General features: G+C 33.6%; 1 long non-coding RNA gene across 1 annotated transcript in view; it reads right to left on the reverse strand.

The window, feature by feature from the left end:
- The window catches only part of LOC130213848 (uncharacterized), a 192,788-nt gene that overhangs the window by 135,653 nt on the left and 44,539 nt on the right, over positions 1–12,596 (reverse strand). The window contains exon 2 of the long non-coding RNA XR_008835504.1: positions 9,830–9,898. This is a non-coding gene — a long non-coding RNA (uncharacterized LOC130213848). The remainder of the gene's footprint in view (positions 1–9,829; positions 9,899–12,596) is intronic.

The raw sequence follows: 12,596 nt of genomic DNA on the forward strand, positions 1-12,596 counted from the left end.
GTTTAATATAAGTATTTCCTTTTAAAAAAAGAACAAATGTAGTCAAAGGCTGCTGAACTTCTGTCTGAAAGGCACTTTTGACTAACTATATTATGAACTTGTTTGGTATTTTCCTTTTGTATTTTTTTCTTCTCTTCGGAGTAGAAATGTGTATGTTCCATATAAAGTATGAAGCTGATCAACCAGTCCTTGTCATGTGACTCTTGGCGTGCTCGCACCATTCTTTCAGCTAGGTGCGCCTAGAAAGCGTAAGCACGGCAAGCAGCTGCCAATATGCCTAGATGGAAAATAATGAACGTGCGTGCGCAAAAGACGGGATATATGAACGGCCTTTAGTTAATAGCCTCAGCCATAGTTAAAATCAGCCTTTAACTCACCATGCGTGTGTATTTTGTACAAACTTGGAACTTTAAACTAGCGCAAGTTAGCATAACTTTGTTTAGTTGCAGCAGTTTTGTTCCGTGCAGAAACGCGGTGTTGAGAAGCCTTTACCATTAATTCATCATGACAAATTAAAGTGCATAATGAAACCAGTTAATCGTTGCATCCCTATTCCCAAACACAACCATCATTGGGAGATTACCAAATTGTACTTAATTATACAAATAAGATCCTACAAATTCATACTAATTAGCCTCTAGATTTTCTAAAGTTGCAAATTGTTTTTTTTGGCAAATTGGCTTTGGCATATTACACCAGTTGGGTCTTTAGAGTTACATTTCAGTTGCATTTAGTTACATTTAGCATTGATTTATATTATTTACTTAGATTAATAATTGTATAATAATAATAATTTTCATTCATTCATTCATTTTCTTTTCGGCTTAGTCCCTTTACTAATCAGGGGTCGCTACAGCGGAGTGAACCGCCAACTCATCCAGCATTTGTTTTATGCAGCGGATGCCCTTCCAGCTGCAACCCATCACTGGGAAACGCATACACACTTATTCACACACACACATACACTACAGACAATTTAGCCTACCCAATTAACCTGTACCACATGTCTTTGGACTGTGGGGGAAACCAGAGCACCCGGAGGAAACCCACATGAACGCAGGGAGAACATGCAAACTCCACACAGAAAAGCTAATTGACCCAGACGAGGCTCGAACCAGCGACCTTCTTGCTGTGAGGCGACAGCACTACCTACTGCGCCACTGCGTTGCCCATAATAATTAATTAATTAATAATAATAATAATAATAATAATAATAATAATAATAATAATAATAATAATAATAATAATAATAATAATTATTATTATTATTATTATTATTATTATTATTATTATTATTATTATTATTATTATTATTATTATAAAAGTGCATTATTTAGTAGATTTACCAATGTAAGCGTAATTAGTGGTTGGCTGTTCCTCAGTAAAGTTTTATGTTCAGCAACACCCCTGCCGACGCCCTTTTAGAAAATGACGAATGATATAATAAATAGCATAAGATAGGGAAAAATTATTTAGCCTATTAAAATAAATAGCCTAATATACATACCTTTATCAAGTTATTAAATGTCATTTCTTCACTGCATAATTAAAATAAACATCTATTCTGTTTTAAGTTACAATAATTATTTAGTGTAGAATCTCAAATGAATTTCGCATTCTTTGTATTTATTGGTTTTATTAATACTAAAAACAGAGGGGTCAGTTTAAGATTTAATGCACTGATCTATAATGACAAGAATTCAACTGCTCTCCTAACATTTTTTTTTTCTCATTTAAGACACAATTAGCTGCGTTTAAGAACCCCAACCCTAAATGTCTGCATAATTTTATCTGTATTTGTCTATTTAAACACACCCAAATTGTCTCCTTTCGCTTTCTTTCTGTCTCCCTATGCAGCATCTAAAAACGATGAGGGACAAGCAATTTCTTGATCATGACCAAAATATTTTCATACATCCTTTCAGCAGGGAACTTCATTTTGCACATAACCGAAGCAACAAGTCGAACTGAAATTTGCCATGACTTCAACAAGCCTCAAATTAACAAAGCATATCTGATATGAGATCTCTAACCACAACAGCAGTCGCATTTACTAAAAAATTACAGCACTTTGAAGAGCTCTGACAATTTTTTTTTGGCTGTGCAATTTTCTCAGAGTTGCTTTAATATTTCAGTTAACGCACGAATGCTCCAATTTACAAGGCCCAGGAACCATTTTAAGAAATTGCAGAGTAACTGGGGGCTAGAGAGTAAAATGACCCGTTAAAAGCAATGATACTTGATTTCATTTCATCTTCAGACATGCAGCAATCAAAGATCCAGCCTCATTTCCATGACCTAATTTATTCCTAATTTAACTGCTTTTATTCTAGCCAAAATAAAATAAACAAGACTTTCTCCAGAAGAACAAACAAGGGGGGCTAATAATTATGACTTCAATTGTATTTAGATTTATTTATATACTGTATATTTAAGAGATTTATTTTTCCTTTGTGAACCATCCTGAACAAACAAATAGGCTGAACTGCTACTTTCTCATTGTAATATTTTATATAATTCATATTCAAGAATAAAAACTGTATTTAAATCCTAAGGTTTAAGCTTTTAGCCTGAAAAGATTATAATCAGCTTAACAAGATTGCAATGTCGAGGTAATTTCAGTCGTCACAACTGTGATATTATCTTTAACATTTCACAATCCTATCTCTGTTAGATCTTTGCTCAATTAAGATTATTGGAGTTTATCTGAATATGCATCAAATGTCCTGTCACCATGCATCAGTGGTTTAAAAGAGAAGTTCGACTCAAAATTAAAGGTTATAATTCATTCCCCTTCAAAACACATTTGTCTGTGTGATTTTCTTTCTTCCTTGGTACACACAAGGATTCTAAGTGTGCCTCATACAAGTGAGTGGGCTTGACAAGCTACCTGTAGAAAACACACTCTCCCTTTCATCTCTTTGTCACTTTAACCCACACTTACACCAGTTTTGCACCAGACACTAGGCCTGCACGATATTAGAAAAATCTGATACTGCAATTTTTTTTCTAAGATAAATATTTCAATATGAATAGAGTCTCACAAGGTGCTTTGAAAAGCTCCATATGATGGTTTTCTGGGCAGTCCAACAGTAATCAGGTACACAAAAGGAATAATCACAATGCAAAAATGCTTTGTCTTGTTTTTAGTATAATTTTTTTTTAAAGTAGATAAAGTAAAAATATTGTTTTGTTTTCACTTATTTTCAGAAGAAATAAGTCAAAATTAAGAGTTTTATCTTAAAACAAGCATAATTATCTGCTATTGAGGTAAATAAAATAATCTTGTTTTCGCTTTGAAATGTAGCTATTTGGGCTAGAAACAAGACGAAAAGTCTAGGTAAGAATTTTTGTAATTATTATTAGTTTTTTTTTTGTTGTTGTTGCAAAAATCATATAAAATCTTTATAAATTCAGTAGTTAAATACAATCCTGTAGCTCCTGGTCAACTATACTTCATACAACATCTTGCGATGTGACTATTGCAGATGCGCACATTGCGATATCGATGCTGAAACGATATATTGTGCAGCCCTTACCAAACATGTTCTTACAAATCACCCCATATCTTAAAGTAAAAATTTTTAAAAGCTGTGCATTTATGAAGTGTGCTGCACAAACCACCTGTAGAAGCACTTCTTTCAATCTTAAAAACACACACACACACACACACACACACACACACACACACACACACACACACACACACACACACAAACCCTTATTCTAGCAATTAATTCTCTAAGCACTAACAGTTCCTTTGTATAATTACTACTTCTTGAGTGTATTGCCTCCTCTTGTTAAATCGCTAAATGCCTCTTCAGTTGTAAGTCGTTTTGGACAAAAGCATCTGCTAAATGATTGATAATTGACGAGGCCACTACTCAATTTACACTGCCAAGAAAGGTTTCCTCCAATTAGAGATCAAGTCAAAAAATTGACCACTGGTGGATGGAGCTTCATCTTCAAATACACCAAACACAGAGCAGAAACAACTGCATAGTCATCAAAATTTTCACTCCACCAAATGTAATCCAGGTGCATAGTCACAAATCTTTTTGGATAAAAAAAAATTGAAGTATCTTAAACAATTGCTTTTTACAGAGTTCAAATGTTAAATTAAAGGTCATAGGCTGGAAATGCAGATGAAATATGTCCCTTTACTTTTCTGTTATTTCTTAAGCTGTGTTCACATTTTGAGTTTACTTGCTTTATTCGAGCGTCAAATCTGCTTCACTCGTGCATTAAATTCACTTCACAATAGATGCGGATTCGTGTCATGGGCAGGGCTTCTGTCTGCCAGGTGACTCTAGCTTCGTTGCTAAATAGCTGACATGGTTTTTATTGAGAGAGTAGCTGTGTTTATGTGCTTTAGGAAGACTGAAAAACAGAGTCAATTCATTTGGAGCCATGCCCGAGTCCACTAGATCCTTTCAGAGGTGCACCCAGCTCTGTGAGCTCATAAGCTCCTCCAGAAACTGTACCTGGATGATGGAGGCTTCAGACTGAGCCGAGTCCAGTTTGATGAACTGTTTTCCGGTGTTGGCAGGAGGATTTCCCCCCGGGACACCAACAACAGGCGCTACATCATAATCACGGCCCTACAGGAAAAAGCTCCTGATTGGGTAATGCGGTGCGAATCTCAGCTGAAGTTCAGAGTTTCCAACTCTAAGCGGTTTGTGCGATACGCGTGTTAAACGCGTCAATCACGCAAAACGCTCAAGTCGCACTGCTTCATTTATGCAAAACGCATCATTCGCGCTGCCTAATTTGTGCGTATCATGCTGCAGGATGTCTATTCACGTTTTTGCATTGACCTAACATGTAAATCACTTGCACTTGACACTTCTTCCGCGTCTGGTGTGAACGCAGCATCATAAGCATTTCTTATATTATACAGATCTTGCCTTTCAGCAAGGCTAAGGTTAGGGATCTTCGGCTAAAAAGGTTGGTGACCACTGCTTTTTGGTAGTATTCTTTTATTTGTTTACCCTTTTTAGACAATGACGTCAATGATAAAGAACGTGGTGAAGCGCAGAACCTATTAGTAACCATTCAATCACAACTTTCTAGCTGAACTCCACTTTTAAGACTACTAATTGATGAGGCCGTTACTGAATCTACACTACCGAGAAAGGTTTTCTCCGGTGCAAACGCTAATTAGAGATGAAGTCAAAATCTTGATCGCCGGTGGACGGAGCTTCATCATCAAACACACCAAACACCGAGCAGAAACACAGGTGTAAGACTGCTTGTTAGAAGAACTCTTCCAGGAAATAGGCTCATTTTACAAGTCCCTTAGAGTTAAACAGTTTTGCCATTTTATTAATCCCTTCAGCTGATTTTTAGGTCTGGCAAGGGCACTTTTAGCTTAGCTTAGCTTAGCATAGATCATGGAATCAGATTAGACCATTAGGATCTCGCACAAAAATGACCAAAGGGTTTCAATAACATTAGCATCTTACACATAAAAATGACCAGTGTTTCAATAATGTTCGCATCTTAATCAAAAATGACCAAAACGTTTTAATAATGTTAGCATCTTACTCATAGATGATCAAAGAGTTTTAATAACGTTAGCATCTCGCTTAAAAATGACCAGAGTTTCAATAACGTTAGCATCTCACTCAAAATTGACCAAAAAGTTTCAATAACATTAGCATCTCATTCAAAAATGAACACTAGCATCTCGCTCAAAAATGACTAGTTTCGATAACATTAGGATCTTGCTAAAAATGACCAACAAGTTTCAATAACATTAGCATCTCACATTTAAAAATGACAAAAGAGATTTAATTATACTCAAAAATGACCAAAGAGATTCAATTCTATTACCATCTGACTTAAAAATAACCAAAGAGTTTCAATAACGTTAGCATCTGCAACAAAAATGACCAAAAAGTTTCAACAATGTTAGCATCTGGCTCACAAATGACTAAAAAGTTTCAATAACATTAGCAATCTCGCCAAATCCTGACCAAATGACCAAATCCTGCTAAAAAAAACAGCATATGCTGGTAAGTTATGTTTTGATGCTGGTGTGCTGGTCTTGTTGGTTTCAATGCTGGTTTTGCTGGTCTTGATGCTGATCTCGATGCTTGTTTCAGTGTCGGTTTCAGTGCTGGTCTCAGTGCTGGTCCTGACCAGCAAGACCAGCATTGAGATCAGCATTGAAACCAGCAAGACCAGCATCAAAACATACCTTACCACCATATGCTGTTTTTTCAGCATGGAAGAGTTTGAATAACGTTAGCATCTCGTTCAAAAATGATCAAAGAGATTAATTAATCCTCACAAATGAGTAAAGAGTTTTAATAACATTAGCATCTTGCTCAAATATGACCAACGAGTTTCAAAGACGCTCAAAAAATGAAAAATCTTGAGCACCAGTGGACAAAGCTTCATCTTTAAACACACCAAACACCGAGCAGAAACACCGGTGCCGAGGTTAGGGATCTTCGGCTAAAAAGGTTGGTGACCACTGCTTTTTGGTAGTATTCTTTTATTTGTTTACCCTTTTTAGACGATGACGTCAATGATAAAGAACGTGGTGAAGCGCAGAACCTATTAGTAACCATTCAATCACAACTTTCTAGCTGAACTCTACTTTTAAGACTACTAATTGATGAGGCCGTTACTGAATCTACACCGCCGAGAAAGGTTTCCTCCGGTGCAAACGCTAATTAGAGATGAAGTCAAAATCTTGACCACCGCTGGACCGCTTCAAACACACCAAGCACCGAGCAGAAAGAGAAAAAAAAGCCGCTGCGCTTGACTTGACCGGGTCACAGTCGGTCACTGCGTACCAGTGATCAAAAACCTCTACATCCCATTAGCCGGAGCGCACAGTGGGGAAACCCAATTAAATCAATTCCATTTAATCAGAGCGGGACCCGGAGACGTAGGAGATGTGGCTTTCCTGACAGTCCCTCGCATCTAATCCTGATTTGGCCACCGACAAACACTGATTGCATTGTGATGATGATGAAAATCGGGAAGTCATGCAAATCCATCGACCTCCTGGATGCGAACTTTGTCAAAGGTCATGCAAGGGTCAAAAGGACAGCAGTCGATTCATAATTTGTCATTTAGTTTAAAAGAATATGCCAATAAATGTTTGACAATACGGTCTATTTTATAGTAAACACACTGAAAAAAAAATAATCAATATAAAGACGACGTGTTTTTATGTTAATCATAATTTATTGCACCAAGTAAGTCGTGTTTTAACTTATTTTCATTTATACAAGCTGTTTTAAGTGAGTTTAATGTAATTGAAGTTCAAATGACTTTTTTTTTACAGTGATTGTATAGAGTATATATACAGACCATTTTGAGGGATGTAAACAAAAACAATGGTGCAAGCGTATTTCCAATTTTTCATTTATTTCTATAGCCTCCGAGAATCCAAGAAGAGTCACATATTGCTAAATAATGCTATGCTAGCTGTTTTAACATTGAGTTTATTGAATTGCCTCTTTGTTACAGTTCTGATATAGTTTGATAACAAGCAAGAAATGTTCATGGGCCAATGACAAGACCACATTGAAATGGTCTATAGAGATAAATCAAATATCCTGTCACTGAAAAGCATTTATGAAAAGAATGTGCGGGAATTACTTATTTTTACTTCAATTAATTTATTTATTTACTGCGTTTAAGTAGAATGTTGATAATTGTTTTATTTATCAAGCGATGACATGATTTTACAGTAGGTCATGCATAATTTATTGCATCAAGTTAATTATGTTTCAACTTATTTTAATTTAAAAAGCTGGTTTAAGTGAGTTTAAAGTAATTTAAGTTAAAATGACTTATTATGGTTAATCTGAATCAAATTAAAAAAACATGTCCATGTAATTGTATATAGAGTAGATATATAGATAAAAAAATCAAATATACTGTCACTGAAAAGCATATATATATGGAAGCTATGGGAAAAAAAATATATAAATGGAATTTACTGGAATCAACTTGTTTTTATTTCACTGAATTTATTTATTAGGTATGTGTTTGAGTGAAATGTTAATAATATTTAATCATGTCATCAATCATAAGTTAATCATGTTACAACTTATTTTCATTTATACAAGTGAGTTTAATGTAATTTAAGTTCAAACGACTCATAAAAATAACTTGATTCAACTTAAAAATAAGATTTTATTTACAGTGATTGTAAATAAAGTAGATATGTAGATAAATAATATATGAAATATACTGTCACTAAAAAGCATATATGGAAGCCGGGGGGGGGGGGGGGGGGGTTTGGTTATGAAATTTAGTTGAATTTATTATTTTCACTTTAATATGTATGCTTTGGAATAAAATGTAAAAAAAATTATTCTATAAAGCTCTGATATTTAGTTTTTCCAAAATTTCAAACAAACAAAAAACATTGCCATTTCTATGACCTTTTCCAGAAAATGCTAAATATGTCAAATATTTTAATTTGTTTTGATTGAAAATTGTGGTTATTTTATATATACAGTTGAAGTCAGAATTATTAGTTAATGAAGTTAATAATTATTATTATTTTTTCCCAATTTCTGTTTAACGAAGAGAAGATTTTTTTCAACACATTTCTAAACATAATAGTTTTAATAACTCATTTCTAATAACTGATTTATTTTATCTTTGCCATGATGACAGTAAATAATATTTTCTAGATATTTTTCAAGACACTTCTATACAGCTTAAAGTGACATTTAAAGGCTTAACTGGGTTAATTAGGTTAACTAGGCAGGAAAGAGTAATTAGACAAGTTATTGTATAACAATTTATAACAAATTTGTATAACAAAGGTTTTCTCTGTAGACTATCGAAAAAATATATAGCTTAAAGGGGCTAATAATTTTGACCTTAAAATGGCTTTTCTATATATATACATACATACTCTTCTAAAGGTCTAAACATTGGCATTGTGTTGTTTCTATATCACAATAAATAGTAACACTTTATTTTAAGGTGTCCTTGTTACACATGTACCATACTTACTATATTAATTATATATAATAACAACTGTTTTGTTGCTTTGTCTCTTTATGCTCTAATTTTTTATTTTAAATGTATGAATGTTAGAAATGCCATCAGTCATTTACAGAATAAAACATTTTTCCCCCATAGCATTATCAAATATTTACAAAACCAAATGTGCAACATTTAATCTTTACAAACTATGATCAAATATTAAACATATTAAAAATGTCACACACAGCTACCCAAAAGTTAAAGCTCTGATAATATTTCTTCGTAATTTTAAACAAAAAAATATTGTCTACTGAAGCAGTTTTTCACAAATTGTAAAAAAAAAAAAAAAAACTAATCAAATCTTTGTTTTAATTGTAAAAAAAAATCCTCACCAAATTATTTCACCAAATATTCTAAAGGTTAAACATCATTAGTTTACAAAATAAAACAAAAACTGGGGAAAAAAGAAAAGTGCTCTTTTACTTTTTCTATTTAAGTAAATTTAAAGCAAAAAAAAAACTAAATATGCAAATTATAATGAAACTAACAGACCAATAATTAAATAATGGTTGAATTAAAAAACTAAAAACACGTCCCATACAGCTACCAAGGAGTTACATAAAAACAGCATCACAAAGCATGATCATCCATATTGTCCCTCCCCCGAATGCTTAAATTCCTGTATAAAAGGAGGGGAAGGGGGAATCTACCAAATAGTCAAGACAAGCTCTGTTAATACAAAAGGGAGCAAAACCACACCACAGCTGTACACAGTCTGCAATAAATGAGCGAATGCATGTATCTTTTTGACAGGCACGAGGGCGTAAAGATATAAAGCAGGATCTTTTGAGATGTTCAGTACCTTGGGTCTGCGCTGGATGATGATGCTCATCACAGACTAATGAGATCTTTGGAGTATCGTCAGGTGCACCTGCAAATACAAAGACAACAGCGTCAGTAAATACAAAGATACAACCTACTGTACAACCACTTTAGGACTGCTTGTTATCAGAACACTTCACTTTTTTTTGGAAATAGGCTCATTTTACAAGTCCTAGTTTAATTTCTCGAGTTAAAAGGTTACGTTTTACCTTATTTTTTAATCCATTCAGCCGATTTCCAGGTATAGCAAGTGCACTTTTAGCTTAGCTTAGCATAGATCATTGAATCAGATTAGACCATTAGCATTTTGCTCAAAAACGACCAAAGAGTTTCAATGTTAGCATCTCGCTCAAAAATGACCAAAGACTTTTAATAAAGTTAAAATCTCGCTCAAAAATAACCAGAGTTTCAAAAGGTTTCTTATTTAAAACATGACTCTTATTAAGACCTTAATTGACCTCTTTGTATTAAATATTTTCATAAACATCCCTGGGGAATATGGCAATAGTTTTCAGCCATCTTGGATTAATGATGTCATCAAATGACAAATATTTGTAATGAAAGATAACAGCCACTATTATTATATTGCTGTCAACACTGACACTGCCCCGAGAAAACCACCATTATAAATGAAATGTAAATAATAATAATAATAATAATAATAAATTTTATTTAAAGGCGCCTTTCTGGCAACTCAAGAATACCATACAATAAAACAAAGAGAAAAAAATAACATTAGAAATAATGTAAAAATATACGCAACAATAGTGCAAATTAAGTTAAATGGTCTACAAATGTGGACACCAAAGAAAGTCTACGGCACTCAAAAAAATATGTGAACTTTTTTTAAAAGCCTTTATTAGCATGGCTAGTATATTAAAACTAGCACAGATTTCAACAAACTTGCCTTCATCAGTGTAAAGTAAAAATATTAAAATTTAAATTTAATTACAAATAAAAGTTCAATTAAAGTAAAAATAAAATAATAAAAAAATTTAATTAAACAAAACTAATGAAAAATAAAATAAATAAAAATTAAATTAAATATATATTTTAAAAAAATAAATCAAATAAAATGAATTAAAAATATAAATTAAATTTAAAATAAAATAAAATAAATAAAAATAAAATAAAAATTAAATTAAATTAAATTAAATTAAATTAAATAAAATGGCAGCATGGTGGCGCAGTGGGCAGCATAATCGCCTCACAGCAAGGTCACTGATTCGAGCCCCGGCAGGGTCAGTTGGCGTTTCTGTGTGGAATTTGCATGTTCTCCCCGTGTTGGTGTGGGTTTCCTCTGGGTGCTCCGGTTTCCCCCACAGTCCAAAGACATGCGCTATAGGTGATGGGTATAGGTGAATTAGGCAAGCTAAATTGTCTGTAGTGTATGTGTGTGAATGAGTGTGTTTGGGTGTTTCCCAGTGATGGGTTGCAACTGGAAGGGCATTCGATGCGTAAAAAACGTAAGTTGGATAAGTTGGTGGTTCATTCCGCTGTGGCGACCCCTGATTAATAAAAGAACTAAGCCGAGAAAAAAATGAATGAATAAATAAAATTAAATACGATTTAAAAAATTAATTAAATTAAATTAAAAATAAAAAAGTCTGTCTAAAATTGATATACAATTAAATGAAAATATTATATTAAAACTAGCACAGATGTGCAACAATAAAATTCAATAAAATAGAAATTAAATTAAAATTAATAAGTTTGTCTAAAATTTATAAAAAATAAAATTGACAATAATAAAATTAAATTCATATTTCAAATGATCAAAAAAAAAACTGAAATAAAAACACACGACTTAATGTGCATGCTGTAATAGAATATGTAAATGAGTTTTTACTGTAATTTATGCACATTTTTTCTCATTTGTGCATATGTTTTGTAAGCACTTTATGTATCCATATCTTGGCACTTCCATGAAACATTTTAATGCAACATTTAAACATGCATAAAAATAGAATAATAGAAACAGATCTAATGTCAAAACAAATATTAAAAACGACAATTAAAGAGTATTTTAAGGCTGCACTGTTCTCTTAGCGGTGTGTTGGCTGTCTCTTCAATAAACAGTTCATGAGACTCGTATCTGACGTAGGCTGTACATGCCACTCACAAAAGGGATTTCAGTTCAATTCAATTTTATACATCTTGCACTTTTCACAACACAGCTTCATGTCAAAGCAGCTTTACAGAGAATAGTGCTGTGAAACCTCCAGTGAGCCAGCTGAAGGCGACAGCAGGAAAACGCCCCGAGATGAGTGAAAAACCACAGGGAGGATTACCCATTTTTTGCGGAGTTTCCAGGAGGCGCCGCATGAAATAGAAATTAACAATGGATCTGTTGGTTTGAGGCTTGAAACATTTCTTTTTTTTTTTTTTTTTACACAAGCTCAACTGCACATATTGCTGTAATGCAGAAATGAGTCTGAATGCTATGCAGAAGGCGTTAAGACTACATTGCATTGACTATAGCAGGAATGAATTTTGTTAAAGAGATTCGCCCAAAAATGAAAAGGTGATGTTGATTTACTAATCCCCAGTCTATCTTCAGCCTGCTTTTTAACTCAGTTAATCATTAAATAAGATTTTTAGATGAAACTGTAGACCAGGGGTGCCCAAACTCAGTCCTGGAGGGCCGGTGTCCTGCATACAGTAGTTTAGTTCCAATCCCAATTAGACACACCCAAACCAGCTAATCAAGCTCTTTCTGTATACTTGAAACTTCCAGGCAGGCATAT

The sequence above is a fragment of the Danio aesculapii genome, chromosome 20 (assembly GCF_903798145.1).
Source record: "Danio aesculapii chromosome 20, fDanAes4.1, whole genome shotgun sequence".
Lineage (NCBI taxonomy): Eukaryota > Metazoa > Chordata > Actinopteri > Cypriniformes > Danionidae > Danio > Danio aesculapii.